Genomic DNA, 6,740 nt, shown 5'->3' on the forward strand with positions numbered 1-6,740 from the left:
AATCTTCTCACGTTAATCATGATTGCCATGCTGCTACCTTGGAGGAGTTTCCTTCTAATAATATTTCACTGTCTTGCAGGCATTTCTTTTAACCACGCTGGTACTTTCTTGGTTTTTTTTCCTAACAAGCCTTCATGCCCTTTTCTTCTGATAACCTGACACTGCCTTAAAAAGAATTCTTTTTTAATTGTTCCATGGTTCCTTTCAGAATTTGCCTCCTGATAATCACAGTTCACTGTGCTGGAGTGACAAGCTAACAATCTGGAATAGCCAAAGAAGATTTTCTTGCAAGGAAGAGAAGCCACTGGTGATGAGCTCGCTAGCTCAGGAATAAGTTTACAGAAGTTCCCTGGGTTTATGCTTATATGGAATCTGTCCCTCCTTTCATTCACTGCCATGACAATATTTTGAGGCCAAAGTCCATCTTCTCAATACATGCAGTGGGGGAGGGGCTTCCAACCCAGAATTATTAAAGTCATGTTTCTGAAGGCAGCTGTTCTGAGATGATGCAAGGATAGGCCCTCCCTCTTCAGAACTGCACATATAAATACTGGCTCACATTAGACCCCGTGGGGGTGGGGACATGATGCCTGCTAGTTTTAAATCAACAGGTTTGAAATAATGCTGACATTATAACTTCTAAGCTTTCCTGACCCCACCAGATTAAGAGAAGATACTCATCTGAAAAGCTTCTGTTCAAATTACAGCATTTCTGTTCAAATTACAGCATTAGCTACACATGCACTGGGAAATGCGGAAGGTTCAAGATCTCATAACAATTGAACTCATCCCACTGTACATAGAGGGAACCTGAGACATACCTCTGTAAATCCCACTAAAGCCCTTAAGTACTATGCTTGCTTTACATATCCCAAGGCAGGGTTGAGTATACACTGTATGTGCTGGGCCAAATCCTCAGAGTGCTCTCATACTTTGCCTAGTTAAAACCATGACAACCAGGTTCAAGCTGATCCAGCTTGCAGCCATACACGATGGCTACAAAATAAGTGTTTTAACAGAGAGCTGTTGCTCTGCCTGTATGCATTTCCTTTCTCGAAGCCCCACCTGGCTGTTGGTTTGATCCCCTTGTTTCCATATGCACCACAACAGAATCCCAGGTTTGTTGTCTCTCACTGACCTGAAAACAAACCTGATTTGTAGCTTAGCCTGGGGCTCTACAGTTTTTGTTAATGCTAAATTCTTGAATGTGCACTTCAGAAACAGTTCAATAACCAAGCAATCTGTTCTATATGTGGCAGCCAAAGTCAGTGTGCACTGCAGTGGCCAAGTAGTCTTCTAATTATTCCATTGTCCTGCCAGATTGGCTTTCAGCCAATATAGTGCATGCAGTTTTCCTGGCACAGCTCCTCCCAGGATCAATAACAAAGGGCCCCTCTAGACTGCTGGTTGGTTGTTGTTGTTGTTGCAGGTGCATTCTGTAACTTGTCATTGACTTGGATGGATTTAAAAGAGGATTAAATTCATGGAGGAAAAGGCTACCAGTGGCTACTAGCCATGATGACTATGCTCTACCTCCATAGGGGGAGGCAGTATGCTTCCAAATACCAGCTGCTGGAAACTGCAGGAAGGGAGAGTATGCTTTGCACTCAGGTCCTGCTTGTGTGTTTTCCATGGGCATCTGGTTAGTTACTGGGAGACCAGGATGCTGGCTACATGGGCCATTGGCATAATCCAGCAGGCTCCTCTTATGTTCTAGTGTTCTTAATGGTGCATTAGTGGGTGGATTTAAACAGGAGCGTATGCACATTGTTCTGCTATATTAGTTGTTCTGCAGTGCTTTTCCAGTGTTACCATACTTTGCCATCTGGAAGGATACCTCTTTCACTATAGTGCAACAAAAGGGGAAAAAAGATAAAATAACCTGGAACATTTGTGGTCTGAAAAGGATTTCAAGCAAGAAGCTACCAGTTGTAGTGTGTATAAAACTGGTGTCAATATTCAAGCAGGACCTCTTTGGTAGGGATCAGAGTAATTTGGCCTTGTTAACAACATGACCTGGGTCTTTCTTTCTTTCTTTCTTTCTTTCTTTCTTTCTTTCTTTCTTTCTTTCTTTCTTTCTTTCTTTCTTTCTTTCTTTGGCTAGAATGATCATTCAATCAATAAATTAATGAAAGTGGTACATACTTCCAATAGGAGCATGCCATAGGTAAGACTACAATGCATCTTTTTCAAAGCTGTCACCCAAACACAAAGTGGAGAAGGGCCATAGCTCTTCAGCTACCACATAGCTCAGATGTGGTAGAAAGTCCCAGGTTTAATCTCCTGCTGGGAGGAAGGGTGGGATATAAATCAAATAATAAATAGATAAATAAAATATCTGGCATCTCTAGGCAGAGCTGCAAGAGACTATGCTCCTAATGGAGGCTCATCCATTAGGGCAAATGGAGCACTGCCCCATCAACCTCAGTCTACCCTCAGCCAGCCCCCACCTGCCTGACTTCTTCCTTATAGCCAGTCAGGGGTGGCTCTGTCTGCCCCTGGTTCTGGTTCCATCTGCAGCTGGTCCTCCTGCCTTTCTTCCTCCCAGTCCCAATGAGCGCCAGCCACCCTTGCCTAAATGTTGTTCCAGCATCTGCATGTGGTAAGGAAGGATGCAGTCAAGCTGAAAGAAAATACAGTCTGATCCAGGATTTATGCGCTCCTTAACAGACTTGTTTTAATTCATTTCCAAGCTTTTGTGCATCATAATCATTTTTCTCTTCAAAACTTCCATTCTACTGCCACCTTCTGGCTGAACTGTTAGGACAAGCTGCTCTGAGATACAATAATGCCTCAGTCAACAAATCCTCCAAGAAAGAAGCTCCATTTAACGAAATAGTTTTTGGGTGTGCGCGTTCTGACGTAGTCAGAATGTGGCTCCTTGTCTACTGGATTGCAGCTGCTGCAAGCAGCTCTCATGGCTGGAATGGCGCTCCTTGCCAGGTGGTGCAGGCACCTCTGCAGTAGACAGTGCTTTGGGTGCCCTGGAAGCGCCGTTTACTGCAGAGCATCTGCTCAAGTGTAGGGGAGGATGGCAGAGAGAGAGAGAGAGAGAGAGAGAGACCAAGCACAGGGTGGTGGAGGTGGGGGTGGCTGCCCCTTGCCTGCCTGCCGGAGTGTATGGAGAGCTGTGCTCAAAGCTTAGATTGCTATAGCAAAATGCTACATGATAAAAGAAAAAGAAAAAAGGCAAAGTAGGCATCCCTGGATGCATTTTGGAAGAAGCCTTCAAGTGGTCTGTATGCAAGGCTTACCTGGCCTGGTAGTTTGATTTCAAACATGTGTATTGTTAGTTTTGAACAAAATGTTTGCTGAAATATGTTGAACTGTTTTTTTTTGTGGTTTAGGAATTTATCCCTATTCTTTCCATGTTATTTCTACCTCTGGTACCAAAGTTTCTGTTAAAGAAATAATGTCCAGGAACGCATGTACTTTGTTAACTGAGGTATTCCTGTACTTTATTCTGTTGTATAGAATTCTCTGCAGGACTGTCAGTGTAGTGGCAGATTTTGAAGTACAGGTGTTCATTAGGACAGGCCCCAAAGCCATGCCTAAAGGAGAGTCCAAAATGTAGACAGATGTGTTGATCCATTATCTATATATACTCACAGCATAATGGTTGATTTATTAGGATCAGTATGACTGCAATCATGCACATTATGTGGGATCAAGCTCTGTCACAATGGCGATTATTTCTGACCGAATAGGATCAACTTGTAAAACACACTGAGCTTTAGCAAAAGATCTTCAGCAAGCTGAAACGCAACCTTTAGCTTTTATTGGAAATGCAAATCATCTTGCAAAGAAGTGTTACTATTTATACCGCTAGCATGAAGTAGGAACCCCCATCAAAAGAAATAAGTATCCAGCCTCTACTTGTTTCCTTCATTTCTCTAGCATCCTCCCTGGCAATATCCAGATAGAGATGCAAGTTGTTATGAAATCCTTGCGTAGGATTTTAAGAATCAATCGCTTGATACCTTTTTGAGATAGGTAAATATAGTAAATAGTAACTCATATTCTCCCCTCCTCTTTTTATCTGTGTGCGATGGCTGCCCTTTTGGTGTGTTAGTAAATTGAACCCTGACATTTACCTCTGTGCATTCTTAAACTGCTGCATGGAGAGGACAGGAAGGGAAGAGGGAGGGGAAGTTCGATTGCTCAAGTGCAACTCCTTGCGCTAACAGGATTACATTGTTGGATACAACCTTTATTGTGCAAAGGGCATATACTGGCATTTCCCCAAATGTGTGAAGAGATCTGTGCAAAAGTGCAACACTCTAGATGCTCCCTTAGTCTGTTGTATAGATATGCATTGTTTCAAATAATAATAAAAGTTTCATTTAATTGAGTGCTTGTTTTAGTTCAGCAGGGGACAGCAAATGAACAAGAGATGGCCCATAGTTTTGATATTTGGGCTAATGAAATTAAGGGTAGAAACACTGACTGTTCTGCCAGTTCCAGTGCGTCTCTGCCTCTCTTTTCTGAAAACGGGGGGCACACGATGCTAGTCAGATCCTGCCCCTTTGTACTGTAAAACCTGGTTGGAGCAGCTTGAGTGCATTTTTTTAAATTCAGCTTCAAAGAGATTTTGCAACTGATCAGCAGATCAACCCATTCCCCCTCCAGGTGTGGCTAATGGAAACACTTTGCTCTGGCTGAAGTAGATCCAACCACATCTACTTCATATTGTATAGCGCACAGACATTTTATTGTAGATGCAAGGCTCATGGGGTAACAATGGTAGGAAATCTCACAGCTGGGATTAAGGAGTCCCTGAAACTAACTTTAGTTATCATGGCATAGAGAGAACATTTCTATCCACATGTCTAGTGCAGTGGCAGAGTACTGAACTGGAGTCTGGAGACAGTGATAGCCTGGATGAGGCCCAATAAACTAAAGCTAAACCTCAACAAGATGGAAGTGCTGTGAATTTGTGTGTCCCAGATCCAAGAATTATGTGAATGGCCTATTCTGGGTAGGGTGTTGCACATCCCCTGAAGGATCAAGTGGTCTGGTAGTACTCCTTGATTCCACCTTGTCGGTGATGACCCAAGAGGCCATCTTGCCACCCTTTGGAGCCAGCCCTGAGTCTAAGTATACAATGTCTACTGATCACCCTAATTCATATGCTTTCAAGTATTAGAACTCTAAAAGATTAATTAGGCAGGATTTCCCCTTGCAGAATCCACAATGGTGGTGGTGGTTCTTCCCCTCTTCCTCCTCCAATCTTTAATTATGTTTTCCATCATTTTTTTCTGAAACAGAAGCTAACCTGCCTGTAATTTCTCAGATCCCCTCTGGAACCCCTTTTAAAAATTGTTCTTACATTGACCACTTTCCAGTCCTCAGATATGGGAACTGATTTTAGGGACAAGTTACATATTTTTTCTTTGAAGTTTAGCAATTTCACATTTGAACTCTTGGGTGGATCTGGTGCCATCTGGATCTGGTCATTTCTTCATTTTAAATTTGTCAGTATGGTCCCATATTTTGTTTCTTGTCACCATTATTTGCCTCACTTCCTCAGATTCCCTTCCTGAGTTAGTTCAGGCTCTACATTTTTGCAGAGCAAGATGGATGCAAAAACATCATTCAGCTTCTCTTCAGCCTCCCTTCCCTCTTTAGCATGTCTTTGACTCCCTCATTATCCACAGGTCCAGCCACCTCCCTAGCTGGTTTCCTGCTTCTAATGTATTTAAATCTCTTCTCATTGGTGTTTTTAGCAATGTGCTCCTTGATTTTCTTTAATCTTTTATTTTTGCCTGCATTTACTTTACTAACGTTTGTGTTCCTTTTTGTTCTCCTCATTCAGACAAGATTTTCATTTTCTGAAGGAAGCCGCCTTGCCCCTAATCACTGAACTTCTATTACTATGGTTCTGAATAACTTCCTGAGCAGTCTGGAGGGATTTGCCCTTCTTAACAATCCCTTTCAACTTCATCTTTTCCCAGTCTCATTTTTTGTAGAAGGTTCTGCTTTTGAAGTCAAATGTGACTCTGTTGAACTTTCTTAGCAATTGTCCTCATATATGTTGAATTTGATAGCACTGTGGTCACTGCTCCCAATCATTTCAACAAACTTACATCTTGCACCAGGTCCTGGGCATCATTTAGGGATTAAGCTGAGGGTTGCCTCCTGTCTGGCCAGTTCCATGACCAACTTCATCAATATCTTGGCTCTGCTTAACTTCAGTATGGCCAAGGATTTGAGGAACTACAACCGTTCATGGAGGAAGACAGAGCCAGTGGCTATGGCTGCTTTGCTAAAGAGATGAGAGATGGCAGAAGATTTCTCCTTTCCTTAGCACTCCAGCCACAAAATTTATTTTTTACCTCACTTGTGAAGCAGAGGTTAGTAGAAATGTTGGTCCATCTCTACTGTGTGTGTGAAATCCTGTGTTTTTTCATAGGAGAGAGGCTAGTCACACAGATGCACTTATTTGGACAAAATATTGAAGTGTATGGAGAATGAAATATAAGGCTTAATCGAAGCCATTCCAAACTTAATATATTTTCTCTTTCTTTGTCCCTAATTTTCTCTCATATTATGGTTGGGGAAGGAACAAGAATTAGCAGGAAGTGTGGCTGGGAGAAGGGTGGTGGATCTTTTAGTCTGGCTTTTGAAAGGAAATGCCTTCACAAACAATTAATTAAAAATGTGTTGCCTGGCTGCTGTCTGTCACTCACACAGCACTTTCAACATGTTGCACCCTCCTGTCTTTAGGAGAATACTAGGCT

This window comes from Rhineura floridana, chromosome 6 (genome assembly GCF_030035675.1).
Source record: "Rhineura floridana isolate rRhiFlo1 chromosome 6, rRhiFlo1.hap2, whole genome shotgun sequence".
In the NCBI taxonomy this organism is placed as follows: Eukaryota; Metazoa; Chordata; class Lepidosauria; order Squamata; family Rhineuridae; genus Rhineura; species Rhineura floridana.